The sequence below is a fragment of the Pristiophorus japonicus genome, chromosome 1 (assembly GCF_044704955.1).
Source record: "Pristiophorus japonicus isolate sPriJap1 chromosome 1, sPriJap1.hap1, whole genome shotgun sequence".
Classification (NCBI taxonomy): Eukaryota; Metazoa; Chordata; class Chondrichthyes; family Pristiophoridae; genus Pristiophorus; species Pristiophorus japonicus.
The window spans coordinates 274,954,573-274,981,873 of record NC_091977.1 but is presented as its reverse complement, the minus strand read 5'-3'; the positions used below and the strand labels follow the sequence as shown (position 1 = coordinate 274,981,873).

The window sequence follows — 27,301 nt, the reverse complement described above, 5'->3', positions numbered from 1 at the left end:
GACACTGCTAACACTGGGCACTGTCTGAACTCGACACTGTTAACGCTGGCCACTTTCTGAACTCGACAGTGTTAACGCTGGCCACTGTTTGAACTCGACAGTGTTAACGCTGGCCAATGTCTGAACTCGACACTGTTAATGCTGGCCACTATCTGAACTCGACACTGTTAACGCTGGCCACTGTCTGAACTCAACACTGTTAACGCTGGCCACTCTCTGAACTCGACACTGTTAACGCTGTTCACTGTCTGAACATAACACTGTTAATGCTGCCCACTCTCTGAACATAACACTGTTAACGCTGTCCACTGTCTGAGCTCGACAGTGTTAATGCTGGCCACTGTCTGAGCTCGACAGTGTTAATGCTGGCCACTCTCTGAACTCGACACTGTTAACGCTGGCCACTGTCTGAACTCGACACTGTAAACGCTGGCCACTTTCTGAACTCAACAGTGTTAACGCTGGCCACTGTCTGAACTTGACAGTGTTAACGCTGGCCACTGTCCGAGCTCGACACTGTTAATGCTGGCCACTGTCTAAAACCGACATGGTTAACGCTGTCCACTGTCTGAACATAACACTGTTAACGCTGGCCACTGTCTGAGCTCGACAGTGTTAACGCTGGCCACTGTCTCAACTCGACACTGCTAACGCTGGGCACTGTCTGAACTCGACACTGTTAAAGCTGGCCACTTTCTGAACTCGACAGTGTTAACGCTGGCCACTGTCTGAACTCGACAGTGTTAACGCTGGCCACTGTCTGAACTCGACAGTGTTAACGCTGGCCACTGTCTGAACTCGACACTGCTAACACATGGCACTGTCTAAACTCGACACTGTAAACGCTGGCCAGTTTCTGAACTCAACAGTGTTAACGCTGGCCACTGTCTGAACTTGACAGTGTTAATGCTGGCCATTGTCTAAACTCGACAGTGTTAATGCTGGCCATTGTCTGAACTCGACTCTGTAAACACTGGCCGCTGTCTGAGCTCGACAGTGTTAATGCTGGCCACTGTCTGAGCTGAACAGTTTTAACGCTGGCCACTGTCTGAACTCGACACTGTTAACGCTGGCCACTGTCCGAGCTCGACACTGTTAATGCTGGCCACTGTCTAAAACCGACACGGTTAACGCTGTCCACTGTCTGAACATAACACTGTTAACGCTGGCCACTGTCAGAGCTCGACAGTGTTAACGCTGGCCACTGTCTGAGCTCGACAGTGTTAACACTGGCCACTGTCTGAGCTCGACAGTGTTAATGCTGGCCACTGTCTGAACTCGACACTGTTAACGCTAGCCACTTTCTGAGCTCGACACTGTTAATGCTGGCCACTGTCTGAGCTCGACAGTGTTAACGCTGGCCACTGTCTGAGCTCGACAGTGTTAATGCTGGCCACTGTCTGAACTCGACACTGTTAACGCTGGCCACTGTCTGAACTCAACACTGTTAATGCTGGCCACTGTCTGAGCTCGACAGTGTTAACACTGGCCACTGTCTGAGCTCGACAGTGTTAATGCTGGCCACTGTCTGAGCTCGACACGGTTGACGCTGGCCACTGTCTGATCTTGACATTGTTAATGCTGGCCACTGTCTGAACTCAACAGTGATAACGCTGGCCACTGTCTGAACTCGACACTGTTGACGCTGACCACTGTCTGAACTCGACAGTGTTAACGCTGGCCACTGTCTGAACTCGACAGTGTTAACGCTGGCCACTGACTAAGCTCGACAGTGTTAATGCTGGTCACAGTCTGAACTCGACACTGTTAACGCTGGCCACTGTCTGAACTCGACACTGTTAATGCTGGTCACTGTCTGAACTCGACAGTGATAATACTAGCCACTGTCTGAAATCGACACTATTAACGATGGCCACTGTCTGGACTCGACAGTGTTAACGCTGACAACTGTCTGAACTGGAACTGTTAACGCTGCCACTGTCTGAACACGACAGTGTTAATGCTGGCCACTGTCTGAACTCGACACTGTTCACGCTGGCCCCTGTCTGAGCTGGACACTGTTAACGCTGTCCACTGTCTGAATTCGCCACTGTTAACGCTGGCCATTGTCTGAACTCGACACTGTTAATGCTGGCCACAGTCTGAACTCGACACTGTTAACGCTGGCCACTGTCTGAGCTCGACAGTGTTAAGGCTGGCCACTGTCTGAACTCGACACTGTTAACGCTGGCCACTGTCTGAGCTCGACAGTGTTAAGGCTGGCCATTTTCTGTACTTGATAATGTTAACGCTGGCCACAGTCTGAACACGACACTGTTAACGCTGTCCACTGCCTGAAAACGACATTGCTAACGCTGGCCACTGTCTGAGCTTGACACTGTTAACGCTGGCCACTGTCTGAGCTCGACACTGTTAATGCTGGCCACTGTATGAGCTCGACAGTGTTAATGCTGGTCACTGTCTGAACTCGACAGTGTTAACGCTGGCCACTGTCTGAGCTCGACAGTGTTAAGGCTGGCCATTTTCTGTACTTGATAATGTTAACGCTGGGCACTGTCTGAACTCGACACTGTTAACGCTGGCCACTTTCTGAACTCGACAGTGTTAACGCTGGTCACTGTTTGAACTCGACACTGTTAATGCTGGCCACTGTCTGAGCTCGACAGTGTTAAGGCTGGCCACTGTCTGAACTCAATACTGTTAACGCTGGCCACTGTCTGAACTTGACACTGTTAACGCTGTCCACTGCCTGAAAACGACATTGCTAACGCTGGCCACTGTCTGAGCTTGACACTGTTAACGCTGGCCACTGTCTGAACTTGACACTGTTAACGCTGTCCACTGCCTGAAAACGACATTGCTAACGCTGGCCACTGTCTGAGCTTGACACTGTTAACGCTGGCCACTGTCTGAGCTCGACACTGTTAATGCTGGCCACTGTCTGAACTCGACAGTGTTAACGCTGGCCTCTGTCTGAACTCGACTCTGCTAACACTGGGCACTGTCTGAACTCGACACTGTTAACGCTGGCCACTTTCTGAACTCGACAGTGTTAACGCTGGTCACTGTTTGAACTCGACAGTGTTAACGCTGGCCACTGTCTGAACTCGACACTGTTAATGCTGGCCACTGTCTGAACTCGACACTGTTAACGCTGGCCACTGTCTGAACTCAACACTGTTAACGCTGGCCACTCTCTGAACTCGACACTGTTAACGCTGTTCACTGTCTGAACATAACACTGTTAATGCTGCCCACTCTCTGAGCTCGACACTGTTAACGCTGTCCACTGTCTGAGCTCGACAGTGTTCATGCTGGCCACTGTCTGAGCTCGACAGTGTTAATGCTGGCCACTCTCTGAACTCGACACTGTTAACGCTGGCCACTGTCTGAGCTCAACACTGTTCACGCTGGCCACTGTCTGAGCTCGACAGTGTTAACGCTGGCCACTGTCTGATCTCGACAGTGTTAACGCTGGCCACTGTCTGATCTCGACACTGCTAACACTTGGCACTGTCTGAACTCGACACTGTAAACGCTGGCCACTTTCTGAACTCAACAGTGTTAACGCTGGCCACTGTCTGAACTTGACAGTGTTAATGCAGGCCATTGTCTGAACTTGACAGTGTTAATGCTGGCCATGATCTGAACTCGACACTGTAAACACTGGCCACTGTCTGAGCTCGACAGTGTTAATGCTGGCCACTGTCTGAGCTGTACAGTGTTAACGCTGGCCACTGTCTGAACTCGACACTGTTAACGCTGGCCACTGTCCGAGCTCGACACTGTTAATGCTGGCCACTGTCTTAAACCGACACTGTTAATGCTGTCCACTGTCTGAACATAACACTGTCAACGCTGGCCACTGTCTGAGCTCGACAGTGTTAACGCTGGCCACTGTCTGAGCTCGACAGTGTTAACGCTGGCCACTGTCTGAGCTCGACAGTGTTAATGCTGGCCACTGTCTGAACTCGACACTGTTAATGCTGGCCACTGTCTGAACTTGACAGTGTTAATGCTGGCCAGTGTCTGAACTTGACAGTGTTAATGCTGGCCATTGTCTGAACTCGACACTGTAAACACTGGCCACTGTCTGAGCTCGACAGTGTTAATGCTGGCCACTGTCTGAGCTGAACAGTTTTAACGCTGGCCATTGTCTGAAGTCGACACTGTAAACGCTGGCCACTGTCCGAGCTCGACACTGTTAATGCTGGCCACTGTCTAAAACCGACACTGTTAATGCTGTCCACTGTCTGAACATAACACTGTTAACGCTGGCCACTGTCTGAACTCGACAGTGATGACGCTGGCCACTGTCTGAACTCAACACTGTTAACGCTGGCCACTGTCTGAATTCGACAGTGTTAACGCTGCCCACTGTCTGAATTCGACACCGTTAAAGCTGGCCACTGTCTGAACTCGACACTGTTAATGCTGGCCACTGTCTGAACTTGACAGTGTTAATGCTGGCCAGTGTCTGAACTCGACAGTGTTAATGCTGGCCATTGTCTGAACTCGACACTGTAAACACTGGCCACTGTCTGAGCTCGACAGTGTTAATGCTGGCCACTGTCTGAGCTGAACAGTTTTAACGCTGGCCATTGTCTGAAGTCGACACTGTAAACGCTGGCCACTGTCCGAGCTCGACACTGTTAATGCTGGCCACTGTCTAAAACCGACACTGTTAATGCTGTCCACTGTCTGAACATAACACTGTTAACGCTGGCCACTGTCTGAACTCGACAGTGATGACGCTGGCCACTGTCTGAACTCAACATTGTTAATGCTGGCCACTGTCTGAATTCGACAGTGTTAACGCTGCCCACTGTCTGAATTCGACACCGTTAAAGCTGGCCACTGTCTGAACTCGACACTGTTAACGCTGACCACTGTCTGAATTCGACAGTGTTAACGCTGCCCACTGTCTGAATTCGACACTGTTAAAGCTGGCCACTGTCTGAACTCGAATCTGTTAATGCTGACCACTGTCTGAACTCGACAGTGTTAACGCTGGCCACTGTCTGAACTCGACACTGTTAATGCTGGTCACTGTCTGAACTCGACAGTGATAATACTAGCCACTGTCTGAAATCGACACTATTAACGATGGCCACTGTCTGGACTCGACAGTGTTAACGCTGACAACTGTCTGAACTGGAACTGTTAATGCTGGCCACAGTCTGAACTCGACACTGTTAACGCTGGCCACTGTCTGAGCTCGACAGTGTTAAGGCTGGCCACTGTCTGAACTCAATACTGTTAACGCTGGCCACTGTCTGAACTTGACACTGTTAACGCTGTCCACTGCCTGAAAACGACATTGCTAACGCTGTCCACTGTCTGAGCTCGACAGTGTTCATGCTGGCCACTGTCTGAGCTCGACAGTGTTAATGCTGGTCACTGTTTGAACTCGACAGTGTTAACGCTGGCCACTGTCTGAACTCGACACTGTTAATGCTGGCCACTGTCTGAACTCGACACTGTTAACGCTGGCCACTGTCTGAACTCAACACTGTTAACGCTGGCCACTCTCTGAACTCGACACTGTTAACGCTGTTCACTGTCTGAACATAACACTGTTAATGCTGCCCACTCTCTGAGCTCGACACTGTTAACGCTGTCCACTGTCTGAGCTCGACAGTGTTCATGCTGGCCACTGTCTGAGCTCGACAGTGTTAATGCTGGCCACTCTCTGAACTCGACACTGTTAACGCTGGCCACTGTCTGAGCTCAACACTGTTCACGCTGGCCACTGTCTGAGCTCGACAGTGTTAACGCTGGCCACTGTCTGATCTCGACAGTGTTAACGCTGGCCACTGTCTGATCTCGACACTGCTAACACTTGGCACTGTCTGAACTCGACACTGTAAACGCTGGCCACTTTCTGAACTCAACAGTGTTAACGCTGGCCACTGTCTGAACTTGACAGTGTTAATGCAGGCCATTGTCTGAACTTGACAGTGTTAATGCTGGCCATGATCTGAACTCGACACTGTAAACACTGGCCACTGTCTGAGCTCGACAGTGTTAATGCTGGCCACTGTCTGAGCTGTACAGTGTTAACGCTGGCCACTGTCTGAACTCGACACTGTTAACGCTGGCCACTGTCCGAGCTCGACACTGTTAATGCTGGCCACTGTCTTAAACCGACACTGTTAATGCTGTCCACTGTCTGAACATAACACTGTCAACGCTGGCCACTGTCTGAGCTCGACAGTGTTAACGCTGGCCACTGTCTGAGCTCGACAGTGTTAACGCTGGCCACTGTCTGAGCTCGACAGTGTTAATGCTGGCCACTGTCTGAACTCGACACTGTTAATGCTGGCCACTGTCTGAACTTGACAGTGTTAATGCTGGCCAGTGTCTGAACTCGACAGTGTTAATGCTGGCCATTGTCTGAACTCGACACTGTAAACACTGGCCACTGTCTGAGCTCGACAGTGTTAATGCTGGCCACTGTCTGAGCTGAACAGTTTTAACGCTGGCCATTGTCTGAAGTCGACACTGTAAACGCTGGCCACTGTCCGAGCTCGACACTGTTAATGCTGGCCACTGTCTAAAACCGACACTGTTAATGCTGTCCACTGTCTGAACATAACACTGTTAACGCTGGCCACTGTCTGAACTCGACAGTGATGACGCTGGCCACTGTCTGAACTCAACACTGTTAACGCTGGCCACTGTCTGAATTCGACAGTGTTAACGCTGCCCACTGTCTGAATTCGACACCGTTAAAGCTGGCCACTGTCTGAACTCGACACTGTTAATTCTGGCCACTGTCTGAACTTGACAGTGTTAATGCTGGCCAGTGTCTGAACTCGACAGTGTTAATGCTGGCCATTGTCTGAACTCGACACTGTAAACACTGGCCACTGTCTGAGCTCGACAGTGTTAATGCTGGCCACTGTCTGAGCTGAACAGTTTTAACGCTGGCCATTGTCTGAAGTCGACACTGTAAACGCTGGCCACTGTCCGAGCTCGACACTGTTAATGCTGGCCACTGTCTAAAACCGACACTGTTAATGCTGTCCACTGTCTGAACATAACACTGTTAACGCTGGCCACTGTCTGAACTCGACAGTGATGACGCTGGCCACTGTCTGAACTCAACGCTGTTAACGCTGGCCACTGTCTGAATTCGACAGTGTTAACGCTGCCCACTGTCTGAATTCGACACCGTTAAAGCTGGCCACTGTCTGAACTCGACACTGTTAACGCTGACCACTGTCTGAATTCGACAGTGTTAACGCTGCCCACTGTCTGAATTCGACACTGTTAAAGCTGGCCACTGTCTGAACTCGAATCTGTTAATGCTGACCACTGTCTGAACTCGACAGTGTTAACGCTGGCCACTGTCTGAACTCGACACTGTTAATGCTGGTCACTGTCTGAACTCGACAGTGATAATACTAGCCACTGTCTGAAATCGACACTATTAACGATGGCCACTGTCTGGACTCGACAGTGTTAACGCTGACAACTGTCTGAACTGGAACTGTTAATGCTGGCCACAATCTGAACTCGACACTGTTAACGCTGGCCACTGTCTGAGCTCGACAGTGTTAAGGCTGGCCACTGTCTGAACTCAATACTGTTAACGCTGGCCACTGTCTGAACTTGACACTGTTAACGCTGTCCACTGCCTGAAAACGACATTGCTAACGCTGGCCACTGTCTGAGCTTGACACTGTTAACGCTGGCCACTGTCTGAACTTGACACTGTTAACGCTGTCCACTGCCTGAAAACGACATTGCTAACGCTGGCCACTGTCTGAGCTTGACACTGTTAACGCTGGCCACTGTCTGAGCTCGACACTGTTAATGCTGGCCACTGTCTGAACTCGACAGTGTTAACGCTGGCCTCTGTCTGAACTCGACACTGCTAACACTGGGCACTGTCTGAACTCGACACTGTTAACGCTGGCCACTTTCTGAACTCGACAGTGTTAACGCTGGTCACTGTTTGAACTCGACAGTGTTAACGCTGGCCACTGTCTGAACTCGACACTGTTAATGCTGGCCACTGTCTGAACTCGACACTGTTAACGCTGGCCACTGTCTGAACTCAACACTGTTAACGCTGGCCACTCTCTGAACTCGACACTGTTAACGCTGTTCACTGTCTGAACATAACACTGTTAATGCTGCCCACTCTCTGAGCTCGACACTGTTAACGCTGTCCACTGTCTGAGCTCGACAGTGTTCATGCTGGCCACTGTCTGAGCTCGACAGTGTTAATGCTGGCCACTCTCTGAACTCAACACTGTTAACGCTGGCCACTGTCTGAACTCGACACTGTTAACGCTGGCCACTGTCTGAGCTCAACACTGTTCACGCTGGCCACTGTCTGAGCTCGACAGTGTTAACGCTGGCCACTGTCTGAGATCGAAAGTGTTAATGCTGGTCACTGTCTCAACTCGACACTGTTAATGCTGGCCACTGTCTGATCTCAACAGTGTTAACGCTGGCCACTGTCTGAACTCGAGACTGTTAACACTGGAAACTGTCTGAGCTCGACACTGTTAACGCTGGCCACTGTCTGAGCTCGACAGTGTTAACGCTGGCCACTATCTGATCTTGACAGTGTTAACGCTGGCCACTGTCTGAACTCGACACTGCTAACACTTGGCACTGTCTGAACTCGACACTGTTAACGCTGGCCACTGTCCGAGCTCGACACTGTTAATGCTGGCCACTGTCTTAAACCGACACTGTTAATGCTGTCCACTGTCTGAACATAACACTGTTAACGCTGCCCACTGTCTGAGCTCGACAGTGTTAACGCTGACCACTGTCTGAGCTCGACAGTGTTAACGCTGGCCACTGTCTGAGCTCGACAGTGTTAATGCTGGCCACTGTCTGAACTCGACACTGTTAATGCTGGCCACTGTCTGAACTTGACAGTGTTAATGCTGGCCAGTGTCTGAACTCGACAGTGTTAATGCTGGCCATTGTCTGAACTCGACACTGTAAACACTGGCCACTGTCTGAGCTCGACAGTGTTAATGCTGGCCACTGTCTGAGCTGAACAGTTTTAACGCTGGCCATTGTCTGAACTCGACACTGTAAACGCTGGCCACTGTCCGAGCTCGACACTGTTAATGCTGGCCACTGTCTAAAACCGACACTGTTAATGCTGTCCACTGTCTGAACATAACACTGTTAACGCTGGCCACTGTCTGAACTCAACACTGTTAACGCTGGCCACTGTCTGAATTCGACAGTGTTAACGCTGCCCACTGTCTGAATTCGACACCGTAAAAGCTGGCCACTGTCTGAACTAGACACTGTTAACGCTGACCACTGTCTGAATTCGACAGTGTTAACGCTGCCCACTGTCTGAATTCGACACTGTTAAAGCTGGCCACTGTCTGAACTCGAAACTGTTAACGCTGACCACTGTCTGAACTCGACAGTGTTAACGCTGGCGACTGTCTGAACTCGACACTGTTAATGCTGGTCACTGTCTGAACTCGACAGTGATAATACTAGCCACTGTCTGAAATCAACACTATTAACGATGGCCACTGTCTGGACTCGACAGTGTTAACGCTGACAACTGTCTGAACTGGAACTGTTAATGCTGGCCACAGTCTGAACTCGACACTGTTAACGCTGGCCACTGTCTGAGCTCGACAGTGTTAAGGCTGGCCACTGTCTGAACTCGACACTGTTAACGCTGGCCACTGTCTGAGCTCGACAGTGTTAAGGCTGGCCATTTTCTGTACTTGATAATGTTAACGCTGGCCACAGTCTGAACACGACACTGTTAACGCTGGCCACTGTCTGAACTCGACCCTGTTAACGCTGGCCACTGTCTGAACTCGACACTGTTAATGCTGGCCACTGTCTGAACTCGACAGTGTTAAGGCTGGCCACTGTCTGAACTCAATACTGTTAACGCTGGCCACTGTCTGAACTTGACACTGTTAACGCTGTCCAATGCCTGAAAACGACATTGTTAACACTGGCCACTGTCTGAGCTTGACACTGTTAACGCTAGCCACTGTCTGAGCTCGGCAGTGTTAACGCTGGCCACTGTCTGAGCTCGACAGTGTTAATGCTGGCCACTGTCTGAACTCGACACTGTTAACGCTGGCCACTGTCTGAACTCGACACTGTTAATGCTGGCCACTGTCTGAGCTCGACACTGTTAACGCTGGCCACTGTCTGAGCTCGACAGTTTTAACGCTGGCCACTGTCTGAGCTCGACACTGTTAATGCTGGCCACTGTCTGATCTCGACAGTGTTAACGCTGGCCACTGTCTGAACTCGACACTGCTAATGCTGGGCACTGTCTGAACTCGACACTGTTAACGCTGGCCACTTTCTGAACTCGACAGTGTTAACGCTGGCCACTGTCTGAACTCGGTAGTGTTAACGCTGGCCACTGTCTGAACTCGACAGTGTTAACGCTGGCCAATGTCTGAGCTGAACAGTTTTAATACGGGCCACTGTCTGAACTCGACACTGTTAATGCTGGCCACTGTCTGATCTCGACAGTGTTAATGCTGGCCACTGTCTGAACTCGACACTGCTAACACATGGCACTGTCTGAACTCGACACTGTAAACGCTGGCCACTTTCTGAACTCAACAGTGTTAACGCTGGCCACTGTCTGAACTTGACAGTGTTAATGCTGGCCATTGTCTGAACTCGACAGTGTTAATGCTGGCCATTGTCTGAACTCGACACTGTAAACACTGGCCACTGTCTGAGCTCGACAGTGTTAATGCTGGCCACTGTCTGAGCTGAACAGTTTTAACGCTGGCCACTGTCTGAACTCGACACTGTTAACGCTGGCTACTGTCCGAGCTCGACACTGTTAATGCTGGCCACTGTCTAAAACCGACACTGTTAACGCTGTCCACTGTCTGAACATAACACTGTTAACGCTGGCCACTGGCTGAGCTCGACAGTGTTAACGCTGGCCACTGTCTGAGCTCGACAGTGTTAACGCTGGCCACTGTCTGAGCTCGACAGTGTTAATGCTGGCCACTGCCTGAACTCGACAGTGATAACGCTGGCCACTGTCTGAATTCGACAATGTTAACGCTGCCCACTGTCTGAATTCGACACTGTTAAAGCTGGCCACTGTCTGAACTCGACACTGTTAACGCTGACCAGTGTCTGAACTCGACAGTGTTAACTCTGGCCACTGTCTGAACTCGACAGTGTTAACGCTGGCCACTGTCTGAGCTCGACAGTGTTAATGCTGGTCACAGTCTGAACTCGACACTGATAACGCCAGCCACTGTCTGAGCTCGACAGTGTTAATGCTGGCCATCTTCTGTGCTTGATAATGTTAACGCTGGCCACTGTCTGAACCCGACACTGTTAACGCTGGCCACTGTCTGAACTCGACCCTGTTAACGCTGACCACTGTCTGAACTCGACAGTGTTAACGCTGGCCACTGTCTGAACTCGACACTGTTAATGCTGGTCACTGTCTGAACTCGACAGTGATAACACTAGCCACTGTCTGAAATTGACACTATTAACGATGGCCACTGTCTGGACTCGACAGTGTTAACGCTGACAACTGTCTGAACTGGAACTGTTAACGCTGCCACTGTCTGAGCTCGACAGTGTTAAGGCTGGCCACTGTCTGAACTCGACACTGTTAACGCTGGCCACTGTCTGAGCTCGACAGTGTTAAGGCTGGCCATTTTCTGTACTTGATAATGTTAACGCTGGCCACAGTCTGAACACGACATTGTTAACGCTGGCCACTGTCTGAACTCGACCCTGTTAACGCTGGCCACTGTCTGAACTCGACACTGTTAATGCTGGCCACTGTCTGAACTCGACAGTGTTAAGGCTGGCCACTGTCTGAACTCAATACTGTTAACGCTGGCCACTGTCTGAACTTGACACTGTTAACGCTGTCCACTGCCTGAAAACGACATTGTTAACGCTGGCCACTGTCTGAGCTTGACACTGTTAACGCTGGCCACTGTCTGAGCTCGGCAGTGTTAACGCTGGCCACTGTCTGAGCTCGACAGTGTTAATGCTGGCCACTGTCTGAACTCGACACTGTTAACGCTGGCCACTGTCTGAACTCGACACTGTTAATGCTGGCCACTGTCTGAGCTCGACACTGTTAACGCTGGCCACTGTCTGAGCTCGACAGTTTTAACGCTGGCCACTGTCTGAGCTCGACAGTGTTAATGATGGCCACTGTCTGAACTCGACACTGTTAATGCTGGCCACTGTCTGATCTCGACAGTGTTAAGGCTGGCCACTGTCTGAACTCGACACTGCTAACGCTGGGCACTGTCTGAACTCGACACTGTTAACGCTGGCCACTTTCTGAACTCGACAGTGTTAACGCTGGCCACTGTCTGAACTCGATAGTGTTAACGCTGGCCACTGTCTGAACTCGACAGTGTTAACGCTGGCCAATGTCTGAGCTGAACAGTTTTAACGCGGGCCACTGTCTGAACTCGACACTGTTAATGCTGGCCACTGTCTGATCTCGACAGTGTTAACGGTGGCCACTGTCTGAACTCGACACTGCTAACACATGGCACTGTCTGAACTCGACACTGTAAACGCTGGCCACTTTCTGAACTCAACAGTGTTAACGCTGGCCACTGTCTGAACTTGACAGTGTTAATGCTGGCCATTGTCTGAACTCGACAGTGTTAATGCTGGCCATTGTCTGAACTCGACACTGTAAACACTGGCCACTGTCTGAGCTCGACAGTGTTAATGCTGGCCACTGTCTGAGCTGAACAGTTTTAACGCTGGCCACTGTCTGAACTCGACACTGTTAACGCTGGCCACTGTCCGAGCTCGACACTGTTAATGCTGGCCACTGTCTAAAACCGACACTGTTAACGCTGTCCACTGTCTGAACATAACACTGTTAACGCTGGCCACTGTCTGAGCTCGACAGTGTTAATGCTGGCCATCTTCTGTGCTTGATAATGTTAACGCTGGCCACTGTCTGAACTCGACACTGTTAACGCTGGCCACTGTCTGAACTCGACCCTGTTAACGCTGGCAACTGTCTGAGCTCGACAGTGTTAACGCTGTCCACTGTCTGAACTCGACACTGTTAACGCTGGCCACTGTCTGAACTCGACACTGTTAATGCTGGCCACTGTCTGAACTCGACAGTGTTAACGCTGGCCACTGTCTGAACTCGACACTGTTAACGCTGGCCACTGTCTGAACTCGACCCTGTTAACGCTGGCAACTGTCTGAGCTCGACAGTGTTAACGCTGTCCACTGTCTGAACTCGACACTGTTAACGCTGGCCACTGTCTGAACTCGACACTGCTAACACTGGGCACTGTCTGAACTCGACATTGTTAACGCTGGCAACTTTCTGAACTCGACAGTGTTAACGCTGGCCACTGTTTGAACTCGACAGTGTTAACGCTGGCCACTGTCTGAACTCGACACTGTTAATGCTGGCCACTGTCTGAACTCGACACTGTTAAAGCTGGCCACTGTCTGAACTCAACACTGTTAACGCTGGCCGCTCTCTGAACTCGACACTGTTTACGCTGGCCACTGTCTGAACGCGACAGTGTTAACGCTGGCCACTGTCTGAACTCGACACTGTTAACGCTGGCCACTGTCTGAACTCGACCCTGTTAACGCTGGCAACTGTCTGAGCTCGACAGTGTTAACGCTGTCCACTGTCTGAACTCGACACTGTTAACGCTGGCCACTGTCTGAACTCGACCCTGTTGACGCTGGCAACTGTCTGAGCTCGACAGTGTTAACGCTGTCCACTGTCTGAACTCGACACTGTTAACGCTGGCCACTGTCTGAACTCGACACTGTTAATGCTGGCCACTGTCTGAATTCGACAGTGTTAACGCTGCCCACTGTCTGAATTCGACACTGTTAAAGCTGGCAACTGTCTGAACTCGAAACTGTTAACGCTGACCACTGTCTGAACTCGACAGTGTTAACGCTGGCCACTGTCTGAACTCGACACTGTTAATGCTGGTCACTGTCTGAACTCGACAGTGATAACACTAGCCACTGTCTGAAATCGACACTATTAACGATGGCCACTGTCTGGACTCGACAGTGTTAACGCTGACAACTGTCTGAACTGGAACTGTTAACGCTGCCACTGTCTGAGCTCGACAGTGTTAAGGCTGGCCACTGTCTGAACTCGACACTGTTAACGCTGGCCACTGTCTGAGCTCGACAGTGTTAAGGCTGGCCATTTTCTGTACTTGATAATGTTAACGCTGGCCACAGTCTGAAAACGACACTGTTAACGCTGTCCACTGTCTGAATTCGCCACTGTTAACGCTGGCCACTGTCTGAACTCGACACTGTTAATGCTGGCCACAGTCTGAACTCGACACTGTTAACGCTATCCACTGTCTGAGCTCGACAGTGTTAAGGCTGGCCACTGTCTGAACTCGACACTGTTAACGCTGGCCACTGTCTGAGCTCGACAGTGTTAAGGCTGGCCATTTTCTGTACTTGATAATGTTAACGCTGGCCACAGTCTGAACACGACACTGTTAACGCTGGCCACTGTCTGAACTCGACCCTGTTAACGCTGGCCACTGTCTGAACTCGACACTGTTAATGCTGGCCACTGTCTGAACTCGACAGTGTTAAGGCTGGCCACTGTCTGAACTCAATACTGTTAACGCTGGCCACTGTCTGAACTTGACACTGTTAACGCTGTCCACTGCCTGAAAACGACATTGTTAACGCTGGCCACTGTCTGAGCTTGACACTGTTAACGCTGGCCACTGTCTGAGCTCGGCAGTGTTAACGCTGGCCACTGTCTGAGCTCGACAGTGTTAATGCTGGCCACTGTCTGAAATCGACACTGTTAACGCTGGCCACTGTCTGAACTCGACACTGTTAATGCTGGCCACTGTCTGAGCTCGACACTGTTAACGCTGGCCACTGTCTGAGCTCGACAGTTTTAACGCTGGCCACTGTCTGAGCTCGACAGTGTTAATGATGGCCACTGTCTGAACTCGACACTGTTAATGCTGGCCACTGTCTGATCTCGACAGTGTTAACGCTGGCCACTGTCTGAACTCGACACTGCTAACGCTGGGCACTGTCTGAACTCGACACTGTTAACGCTGGCCACTTTCTGAACTCGACAGTGTTAACGCTGGCCACTGTCTGAACTCGATAGTGTTAACGCTGGCCACTGTCTGAACTCGACAGTGTTAACGCTGGCCAATGTCTGAGCTGAACAGTTTTAACGCGGGCCACTGTCTGAACTCGACACTGTTAATGCTGGCCACTGTCTGATCTCGACAGTGTTAACGGTGGCCACTGTCTGAACTCGACACTGCTAACACATGGCACTGTCTGAACTCGACACTGTAAACGCTGGCCACTTTCTGAACTCAACAGTGTTAACGCTGGCCACTGTCTGAACTTGACAGTGTTAATGCTGGCCATTGTCTGAACTCGACAGTGTTAATGCTGGCCATTGTCTGAACTCGACACTGTAAACACTGGCCACTGTCTGAGCTCGACAGTGTTAATGCTGGCCACTGTCTGAACTCGACACTGTTAACGCTGGCCACTGTCTGAACTCGACACTGTTAACGCTGGCCACTGTCTGAACTCGATAGTGTTAACGCTGGCCACTGTCTGAACTCGACACTGTTAATGCTGGCCACTGTCTGAACTCGACACTGTTAAAGCTGGCCACTGTCTGAACTCAACACTGTTAACGCTGGCCGCTCTCTGAACTCGACACTGTTTACGCTGGCCACTGTCTGAACGCGACAGTGTTAACGCTGGCCACTGTCTGAACTCGACACTGTTAACGCTGGCCACTGTCTGAACTCGACCCTGTTAACGCTGGCAACTGTCTGAGCTCGACAGTGTTAACGCTGTCCACTGTCTGAACTCGACACTGTTAACGCTGGCCACTGTCTGAACTCGACCCTGTTGACGCTGGCAACTGTCTGAGCTCGACAGTGTTAACGCTGTCCACTGTCTGAACTCGACACTGTTAACGCTGGCCACTGTCTGAACTCGACACTGTTAATGCTGGCCACTGTCTGAATTCGACAGTGTTAACGCTGCCCACTGTCTGAATTCGACACTGTTAAAGCTGGCAACTGTCTGAACTCGAAACTGTTAACGCTGACCACTGTCTGAACTCGACAGTGTTAACGCTGGCCACTGTCTGAACTCGACACTGTTAATGCTGGTCACTGTCTGAACTCGACAGTGATAACACTAGCCACTGTCTGAAATCGACACTATTAACGATGGCCACTGTCTGGACTCGACAGTGTTAACGCTGACAACTGTCTGAACTGGAACTGTTAACGCTGCCACTGTCTGAGCTCGACAGTGTTAAGGCTGGCCACTGTCTGAACTCGACACTGTTAACGCTGGCCACTGTCTGAGCTCGACAGTGTTAAGGCTGGCCATTTTCTGTACTTGATAATGTTAACGCTGGCCACAGTCTGAACACGACACTGTTAACGCTGTCCACTGTCTGAATTCGCCACTGTTAACGCTGGCCACTGTCTGAACTCGACACTGTTAATGCTGGCCACAGTCTGAACTCGACACTGTTAACGCTATCCACTGTCTGAGCTCGACAGTGTTAAGGCTGGCCACTGTCTGAACTCGACACTGTTAACGCTGGCCACTGTCTGAGCTCGACAGTGTTAAGGCTGGCCATTTTCTGTACTTGATAATGTTAACGCTGGCCACAGTCTGAACACGACACTGTTAACGCTGGCCACTGTCTGAACTCGACCCTGTTAACGCTGGCCACTGTCTGAACTCGACACTGTTAATGCTGGCCACTGTCTGAACTCGACAGTGTTAAGGCTGGCCACTGTCTGAACTCAATACTGTTAACGCTGGCCACTGTCTGAACTTGACACTGTTAACGCTGTCCACTGCCTGAAAACGACATTGTTAACGCTGGCCACTGTCTGAGCTTGACACTGTTAACGCTGGCCACTGTCTGAGCTCGGCAGTGTTAACGCTGGCCACTGTCTGAGCTCGACAGTGTTAATGCTGGCCACTGTCTGAACTCGACACTGTTAACGCTGGCCACTGTCTGAACTCGACACTGTTAATGCTGGCCACTGTCTGAGCTCGACACTGTTAACGCTGGCCACTGTCTGAGCTCGACAGTTTTAACGCTGGCCACTGTCTGAGCTCGACAGTGTTAATGATGGCCACTGTCTGAACTCGACACTGTTAATGCTGGCCACTGTCTGATCTCGACAGTGTTAACGCTGGCCACTGTCTGAACTCGACACTGCTAACGCTGGGCACTGTCTGAACTCGACACTGTTAACGCTGGCCACTTTCTGAACTCGACAGTGTTAACGCTGGCCACTGTCTGAACTCGATAGTGTTAACGCTGGCCACTGTCTGAACTCGACAGTGTTAACGCTGGCCAATGTCTGAGCTGAACAGTTTTAACGCGGGCCACTGTCTGAACTCGACACTGTTAATGCTGGCCACTGTCTGATCTCGACAGTGTTAACGGTGGCCACTGTCTGAACTCGACACTGCTAACACATGGCACTGTCTGAACTCGACACTGTAAACGCTGGCCACTTTCTGAACTCAACAGTGTTAACGCTGGCCACTGTCTGAACTTGACAGTGTTAATGCTGGCCATTGTCTGAACTCGACAGTGTTAATGCTGGCCATTGTCTGAACTCGACACTGTAAACACTGGCCACTGTCTGAGCTCGACAGTGTTAATGCTGGCCACTGTCTGAACTCGACACTGTTAACGCTGGCCACTGTCTGAACTCGACACTGTTAACGCTGGCCACTGTCTGAACTCGATAGTGTTAACGCTGGCCACTGTCTGAACTCGACAGTGTTAACGCTGGCCAATGTCTGAGCTGAACAGTTTTAACGCGGGCCACTGTCTGAACTCGACACTGTTAATGCTGGCCACTGTCTGATCTCGACAGTGTTAACGGTGGCCACTGTCTGAACTCGACACTGCTAACACATGGCACTGTCTGAATTCGACACTGTAAACGCTGGCCACTTTCTGAACTCAACAGTGTTAACGCTGGCCACTGTCTGAACTTGACAGTGTTAATGCTGGCCATTGTCTGAACTCGACAGTGTTAATGCTGGCCATTGTCTGAACTCGACACTGTAAACACTGGCCACTGTCTGAGCTCGACAGTGTTAATGCTGGCCACTGTCTGAGCTGAACAGTTTTAACGCTGGCCACTGTCTGAACTCGACACTGTTAACGCTGGCCACTGTCCGAGCTCGACACTGTTAATGCTGGCCACTGTCTAAAACCGACACTGTTAACGCTGTCCACTGTCTGAACATAACACTGTTAACGCTGGCCACTGTCTGAGCTCGACAGTGTTAATGCTGGCCATCTTCTGTGCTTGATAATGTTAACGCTGGCCACTGTCTGAACTCGACACTGTTAACGCTGGCCACTGTCTGAACTCGACCCTGTTAACGCTGGCAACTGTCTGAGCTCGACAGTGTTAACGCTGTCCACTGTCTGAACTCGACACTGTTAACGCTGGCCACTGTCTGAACTCGACACTGTTAATGCTGGCCACTGTCTGAACTCGACAGTGTTAACGCTGGCCACTGTCTGAACTCGACACTGTTAACGCTGGCCACTGTCTGAACTCGACCCTGTTAACGCTGGCAACTGTCTGAGCTCGACAGTGTTAACGCTGTCCACTGTCTGAACTCGACACTGTTAACGCTGGCCACTGTCTGAACTCGACACTGCTAACACTGGGCACTGTCTGAACTCGACACTGTTAACGCTGGCCACTTTCTGAACTCGACAGTGTTAACGCTGGCCACTGTTTGAACTCGACAGTGTTAACGCTGGCCACTGTCTGAACTCGACACTGTTAATGCTGGCCACTGTCTGAACTCGACACTGTTAACGCTGGCCACTGTCTGAACTCAACACTGTTAACGCTGGCCACTCTCTGAACTCGACACTGTTTACGCTGGCCACTGTCTGAACGCGACAGTGTTAACGCTGGCCACTGTCTGAACTCGACACTGTTAACGCTGGCCACTGTCTGAGCCCGACACTGTTAATGATGGCCACTGTCTGAAACCGACACTGTTAATGCTGGCCACTGTCTGAACTCAACACTGTTAACGCTGGCCACTCTCTGAACTCGACACTGTTAACGCTGTTCACTGTCTGAACATAACACTGTTAATGCTGCATACTCTCTGAGCTCGACACTGTTAACGCTGTCCACTGTCTGAGCTCGACAGTGTTAATGCTGGCCACTGTCTGAGCTCGACAGTGTTAATGCTGGCCACTCTCTGAACTCGACACTGTTAACGCTGGCCACTGTCTGAACTCGACACTGTTAACGCTGGCCACTGTCTGAGCTCGACACTGTTAACGCTGGCCACTGTCCGTGCTCGACACTGTTAATGCTGGCTACTGTCTAAAACCGACACTGTTAACGCTGTCCACTGTCTGAACATAACACTGTTAACGCTGGCCACTGTCTGAGCTCGACAGTGTTAACGCTGGCCACTGTCTGAGCTCGACAGTGTTAACGCTGGCCACTGTCTGAGCTCAACAGTGTTAACGCTGGCCACTGTCTGAACTCGACACTGTTAACGCTGGCCACTGTCTGAACTCGACACTGTTAACGCTGGCCACTGTCTGAACTCGACCCTGTTAACGCTGGCAACTGTCTGAGCTCGACAGTGTTAACGCTGTCCACTGTCTGAACTCGACACTGTTAACGCTGGCCACTGTCTGAACTCGACACTGTTAATGCTGGCCACTGTCTGAACTCGACAGTGTTAACGCTGGCCTCTGTCTGAACTCGACACTGCTAACACTGGGCACTGTCTGAACTCGACACTGTTAACGCTGGCCACTTTCTGAACTCGACAGTGTTAACGCTGGCCACTGTTTGAACTCGACAGTGTTAACGCTGGCCACTGTCTGAACTCGACACTGTTTACGCTGGCCACAGTCTGAACTCGACACTGTTAACGCTGGCCACTGTCTGAGCTCGACAGTGTTAAGGCAGGCCATTTTCTGTACTTGATAATGTTAACGCTGGCCACAGTCTGAACACGACACTGTTAACGCTGGCCACTGTCTGAACTCGACCCTGTTAACGCTGGCCACTGTCTGAACTCGACACTGTTAATGCTGGCCACTGTCTGAACTCGACAGTGTTAAGGCTGGCCACTGTCTGAACTCAATACTGTTAACGCTGGCCACTGTCTGAACTTGACACTGTTAACGCTGTCCACTGCCTGAAAACGACATTGTTAACGCTGGCCACTGCCTGAGCTTGACACTGTTAACGCTGGCCACTGTCTGAGCTCGGCAGTGTTAACGCTGGCCACTGTCTGAGCTCGACAGTGTTAATGCTGGCCACTGTCTGAACTCGACACTGTTAACGCTGGCCACTGTCTGAAGTCGACACTGTTAATGCTGGCCACTGTCTGAGCTCGACACTGTTAACGCTGGCCACTGTCTGAAGTCGACACTGTTAATGCTGGCCACTGTCTGAGCTCGACACTGTTAACGCTGGCCACTGTCTGAGCTCGACAGTTTTAACGCTGGCCACTGTCTGAGCTCGACAGTGTTAATGCTGGCCACTGTCTGAACATAACACTGTTAATGCTGCATACTCTCTGAGCTCGACACTGTTAACGCTGTCCAATGTCTGAGCTCGACAGTGTTAATGCTGGCCACTGTCTGAGCTCAACACTGTTAACGCTGGCCACTTTCTGAACTCGACAGTGTTAACGCTGGCCACTGTTTGAACTAAACAGTGTTAACGCTGGCCACTGTCTGAACTCGACACTGTTAATGCTGGCCACTGTCTGAACTCGACACTGTTAACGCTGGCCACTGTCTGAACTCAACACTGTTAACGCTGGCCACTCTCTGAACTCGACACTGTTTACGCTGGCCACTGTCTGAACTCAACACTGTTAACGCTGGCCACTCTCTGAACTCGACACTGTTAACGCTGTTCACTGTCTGAACATAACACTGTTAATGCTGCATACTCTCTGAGCTCGACACTGTTAACGCTGTCCAATGTCTGAGCTCGACAGTGTTAATGCTGGCCACTGTCTGAGCTCGACAGTGTTAATGCTGGCCACTCTCTGAACTCGACACTGTTAACGCTGGCCACTGTCTGAACTCGACAGGGTTAACGCTGGCCACTGTCTGAGATCGAAAGTGTTAATGCTGGCCACTGTCTCAACTCGACACTGTTAATGCTGGCCACTGTCTGATCTCGACAGTGTTAACGCTGGCCACTGTCTGAACTCGAGACTGTTAACGCTGGCCACTGTCTGAACTCGACACTGTTAACGCTGGCCACTGTCTGAGCTCGACACTGTTAACGCTGGCCACTGTCCGTGCTCGACACTGTTAATGCTGGCCACTGTCTAAAACCGACACTGTTAACGCTGTCCACTGTCTGAACATAACACTGTTAACGCTGGCCACTGTCTGAGCTCGACAGTGTTAACGCTGGCCACTGTCTGAGCTCGACAGTGTTAACGCTGGCCACTGTCTGAGCTCGACAGTGTTAACGCTGGCCACTGTCTGAACTCGACACTGTTAAAGCTGGCCACTGTCTGAACTCGACACTGTTAACGCTGGCCACTGTCTGAACTCGACCCTGTTAACGCTGGCAACTGTCTGAGCTCGACACTGTTAACGCTGGCCACTGTCTGAACTCGACACTGTTAACGCTGGCCACTGTCTGAACTCGACCCTGTTAACGCTGGCAACTGTCTGAGCTCGACAGTGTTAACGCTGTCCACTGTCTGAACTCGACACTGTTAACGCTGGCCACTGTCTGAACTCGACACTGTTAATGCTGGCCACTGTCTGAACTCGACAGTGTTAACGCTGGCCTCTGTCTGAACTCGACACTGCTAACACTGGGCACTGTCTGAACTCGACACTGTTAACGCTGGCCACTTTCTGAACTCGACAGTGTTAACGCTGGCCACTGTTTGAACTCGACAGTGTTAACGCTGGCCACTGTCTGAACTCGACACTGTTAACGCTGGCCACAGTCTGAACACGACACTGTTAACGCTGGCCACTGTCTGAACTCGACACTGTTAATGCTGGCCACTGGCTGAACTCGACAGTGTTAAGGCTGGCCACTGTCTGAACTCAATACTGTTAACGCTGGCCACTGTCTGAACTTGACACTGTTAAAGCTGTCCACTGCCTGAAAACGACATTGTTAACGCTGGCCACTGCCTGAGCTTGACACTGTTAACGCTGGCCACTGTCTGAGCTCGGCAGTGTTAACGCTGGCCACTGTCTGAGCTCGACAGTGTTAATGCTGGCCACTGTCTGAACTCGACACTGTTAACGCTGGCCACTGTCTGAAGTCGACACTGTTAATGCTGGCCACTGTCTGAGCTCGACACTGTTAACGCTGGCCACTGTCTGAGCTCGACAGTTTTAACGCTGGCCACTGTCTGAGCTCGACAGTGTTAACGCTGGCCACTGTCTGAACTCGACCCTGTTAACGCTGGCAACTGTCTGAGCTCGACACTGTTAACGCTGGCCACTGTCTAAACTCGACACTGTTAACGCTGGCCACTGTCTGAACTCGACCCTGTTAACGCTGGCAACTGTCTGAGCTCGACAGTGTTAATGCTGGCCACTGTCTGAGCTGAACAGTTTTAACGCTGGCCACTGTCCGAACCCGACACTGTTATCGCTGGCCACTGTCCGAGCTCGACACTGGTAATGCTGGCCACTGTCTAAAACCGACACTGTTAATGCTGTCCACTGTCTGAACATAACACTGTTAGCGCTGGCCACTGTCTGAGCTCAACAGTGTTAATGCTGGCCACTGTCTGAGCTCAACAGTGTTAATGCTGGCCACTCTCTGAACTCGACACTGTTAACGCTGGCCACTGTCTGAACTCGACAGTGTTAACGCTGGCCACTGTCTGAACTCGACAGTGTTAAGGCAGGCCATTTTCTGTGCTTGATAATGTTAACGCTGGCCACAGTCTGAACACGACACTGTTAACGCTGGCCACTGTCTGAACACGACCCTGTTAACGCTGGCCACTGTCTGAACTCGACACTGTTAATGCTGGCCACTGTCTGAACTCGACAGTGTTAAGGCTGGCCACTGTATGAACTCAATACTGTTAACGCTGGCCACTGTCTGAACTTGACACTGTTAAAGCTGTCCACTGCCTGAAAACGACATTGTTAACGCTGGCCACTGCCTGAGCTTGACACTGTTAACGCTGGCCACTGTCTGAGCTCGGCAGTGTTAACGCTGGCCACTGTCTGAGCTCGACAGTGTTAATGCTGGCCACTGTCAATGCTGGCCACTGTCTGAACTCGACAGTGTTAACGCTGGTCACTGTTTGAACTCGACAGTGTTAACGCTGGCCACTGTCTGAACTCGACACTGTTAATGCTGGCCACTGTCTGAACTCGACACTGTTAACGCTGGCCACTGTCTGAACTCAACACTGTTAACGCTGGCCACTCTCTGAACTCGACACTGTTAACGCTGTTCACTGTCTGAACATAACACTGTTAATGCTGCCCACTCTCTGAGCTCGACACTGTTAACGCTGTCCACTGTCTGAGCTCGACAGTGTTCATGCTGGCCACTGTCTGAGCTCGACAGTGTTAATGCTGGCCACTCTCTGAACTCAACACTGTTAACGCTGGCCACTGTCTGAACTCGACACTGTTAACGCTGGCCACTGTCTGAGCTCAACACTGTTCACGCTGGCCACTGTCTGAGCTCGACAGTGTTAACGCTGGCCACTGTCTGAGATCGAAAGTGTTAATGCTGGTCACTGTCTCAACTCGACACTGTTAATGCTGGCCACTGTCTGATCTCAACAGTGTTAACGCTGGCCACTGTCTGAACTCGAGACTGTTAACACTGGAAACTGTCTGAGCTCGACACTGTTAACGCTGGCCACTGTCTGAGCTCGACAGTGTTAACGCTGGCCACTGTCTGATCTTGACAGTGTTAACGCTGGCCACTGTCTGAACTCGACACTGCTAACACTTGGCACTGTCTGAACTCGACACTGTTAACGCTGGCCACTTTCCGAGCTCGACACTGTTAATGCTGGCCACTGTCTTAAACCGACACTGTTAATGCTGTCCACTGTCTGAACATAACACTGTTAACGCTGCCCACTGTCTGAGCTCGACAGTGTTAACGCTGGCCACTGTCTGAGCTCGACAGTGTTAACGCTGGCCACTGTCTGAGCTCGACAGTGTTAATGCTGGCCACTGTCTGAACTCGACACTGTTAATGCTGGCTACTGTCTGAACTTGACAGTGTTAATGCTGGCCAGTGTCTGAACTCGACAGTGTTAATGCTGGCCATTGTCTGAACTCGACACTGTAAACACTGGCCACTGTCTGAGCTCGACAGTGTTAATGCTGGCCACTGTCTGAGCTGAACAGTTTTAACGCTGGCCATTGTCTGAACTCGACACTGTAAACGCTGGCCACTGTCCGAGCTCGACACTGTTAATGCTGGCCACTGTCTAAAACCGACACTGTTAATGCTGTCCACTGTCTGAACATAACACTGTTAACGCTGGCCACTGTCTGAACTCAACACTGTTAACGCTGGCCACTGTCTGAATTCGACAGTGTTAACGCTGCCCACTGTCTGAATTCGACACCGTAAAAGCTGGCCACTGTCTGAAGTAGACACTGTTAACGCTGACCACTGTCTGAATTCGACAGTGTTAACGCTGCCCACTGTCTGAATTCGACACTGTTAAAGCTGGCCACTGTCTGAACTCGAAACTGTTAACGCTGACCACTGTCTGAACTCGACAGTGTTAACGCTGGCGACTGTCTGAACTCGACACTGTTAATGCTGGTCACTGTCTGAACTCGACAGTGATAATACTAGCCACTGTCTGAAATCGACACTATTAACGATGGCCACTGTCTGGACTCGACAGTGTTAACGCTGACAACTGTCTGAACTGGAACTGTTAATGCTGGCCACAGTCTGAACTCGACACTGTTAACGCTGGCCACTGTCTGAGCTCGACAGTGTTAAGGCTGGCCACTGTCTGAACTCGACACTGTTAACGCTGGCCACTGTCTGAGCTCGACAGTGTTAAGGCTGGCCATTTTCTGTACTTGATAATGTTAACGCTGGCCACAGTCTGAACACGACACTGTTAACGCTGGCCACTGTCTGAACTCGACCCTGTTAACGCTGGCCACTGTCTGAACTCGACACTGTTAATGCTGGCCACTGTCTGAACTCGACAGTGTTAAGGCTGGCCACTGTCTGAACTCAATACTGTTAACGCTGGCCACTGTCTGAACTTGACACTGTTAACGCTGTCCAATGCCTGAAAACGACATTGTTAACACTGGCCACTGTCTGAGCTTGACACTGTTAACGCTAGCCACTGTCTGAGCTCGGCAGTGTTAACGCTGGCCACTGTCTGAGCTCGACAGTGTTAATGCTGGCCACTGTCTGAACTCGACACTGTTAACGCTGGCCACTGTCTGAACTCGACACTGTTAATGCTGGCCACTGTCTGAGCTCGACACTGTTAACGCTGGCCACTGTCTGAGCTCGACAGTTTTAACGCTGGCCACTGTCTGAGCTCGACACTGTTAATGCTGGCCACTGTCTGATCTCGACAGTGTTAACGCTGGCCACTGTCTGAACTCGACACTGCTAATGCTGGGCACTGTCTGAACTCGACACTGTTAACGCTGGCCACTTTCTGAACTCGACAGTGTTAACGCTGGCCACTGTCTGAACTCGGTAGTGTTAACGCTGGCCACTGTCTGAACTCGACAGTGTTAACGCTGGCCAATGTCTGAGCTGAACAGTTTTAATACGGGCCACTGTCTGAACTCGACACTGTTAATGCTGGCCACTGTCTGATCTCGACAGTGTTAATGCTGGCCACTGTCTGAACTCGACACTGCTAACACATGGCACTGTCTGAACTCGACACTGTAAACGCTGGCCACTTTCTGAACTCAACAGTGTTAACGCTGGCCACTGTCTGAACTTGACAGTGTTAATGCTGGCCATTGTCTGAACTCGACAGTGTTAATGCTGGCCATTGTCTGAACTCGACACTGTAAACACTGGCCACTGTCTGAGCTCGACAGTGTTAATGCTGGCCACTGTCTGAGCTGAACAGTTTTAACGCTGGCCACTGTCTGAACTCGACACTGTTAACGCTGGCTACTGTCCGAGCTCGACACTGTTAATGCTGGCCACTGTCTAAAACCGACACTGTTAACGCTGTCCACTGTCTGAACATAACACTGTTAACGCTGGCCACTGGCTGAGCTCGACAGTGTTAACGCTGGCCACTGTCTGAGCTCGACAGTGTTAACGCTGGCCACTGTCTGAGCTCGACAGTGTTAATGCTGGCCACTGCCTGAACTCGACAGTGATAACGCTGGCCACTGTCTGAATTCGACAATGTTAACGCTGCCCACTGTCTGAATTCGACACTGTTAAAGCTGGCCACTGTCTGAACTCGACACTGTTAACGCTGACCAGTGTCTGAACTCGACAGTGTTAACTCTGGCCACTGTCTGAACTCGACAGTGTTAACGCTGGCCACTGTCTGAGCTCGACAGTGTTAATGCTGGTCACAGTCTGAACTCGACACAGATAACGCCAGCCACTGTCTGAGCTCGACAGTGTTAATGCTGGCCATCTTCTGTGCTTGATAATGTTAACGCTGGCCACTGTCTGAACCCGACACTGTTAACGCTGGCCACTGTCTGAACTCGACCCTGTTAACGCTGGCAACTGTCTGAGCTCGACAGTGTTAACGCTGTCCACTGTCTGAACTCGACACTGTTAACGCTGGCCACTGTCTGAACTCGACCCTGTTAACGCTGGCAACTGTCTGAGCTCGACAGTGTTAACGCTGTCCACTGTCTGAACTCGACACTGTTAACGCTGGCCACTGTCTGAACTCGACACTGTTAATGCTGGCCACTGTCTGAATTCGACAGTGTTAACGCTGCCCACTGTCTGAATTCGACACTGTTAAAGCTGGCAACTGTCGGAACTCGAAACTGTTAACGCTGACCACTGTCTGAACTCGACAGTGTTAATGCTGGCCACTGTCTGAACTCGACACTGTTAATGCTGGTCACTGTCTGAACTCGACAGTGATAACACTAGCCACTGTCTGAAATCGACACTATTAACGATGGCCACTGTCTGGACTCGACAGTGTTAACGCTGACAACTGTCTGAACTGGAACTGTTAACGCTGCCACTGTCTGAGCTCGACAGTGTTAAGGCTGGCCACTGTCTGAACTCGACACTGTTAACGCTGGCCACTGTCTGAGCTCGAC

At 50.9% G+C, this 27,301-nt stretch overlaps 1 protein-coding gene across 3 annotated transcripts in view; it reads right to left on the bottom strand.

The window, feature by feature from the left end:
* The window catches only part of zfpm2a (zinc finger protein, FOG family member 2a), a 1,363,132-nt gene that overhangs the window by 418,025 nt on the left and 917,806 nt on the right, over positions 1-27,301 (bottom strand). The gene's annotated exons all lie outside the window — the stretch shown is intronic.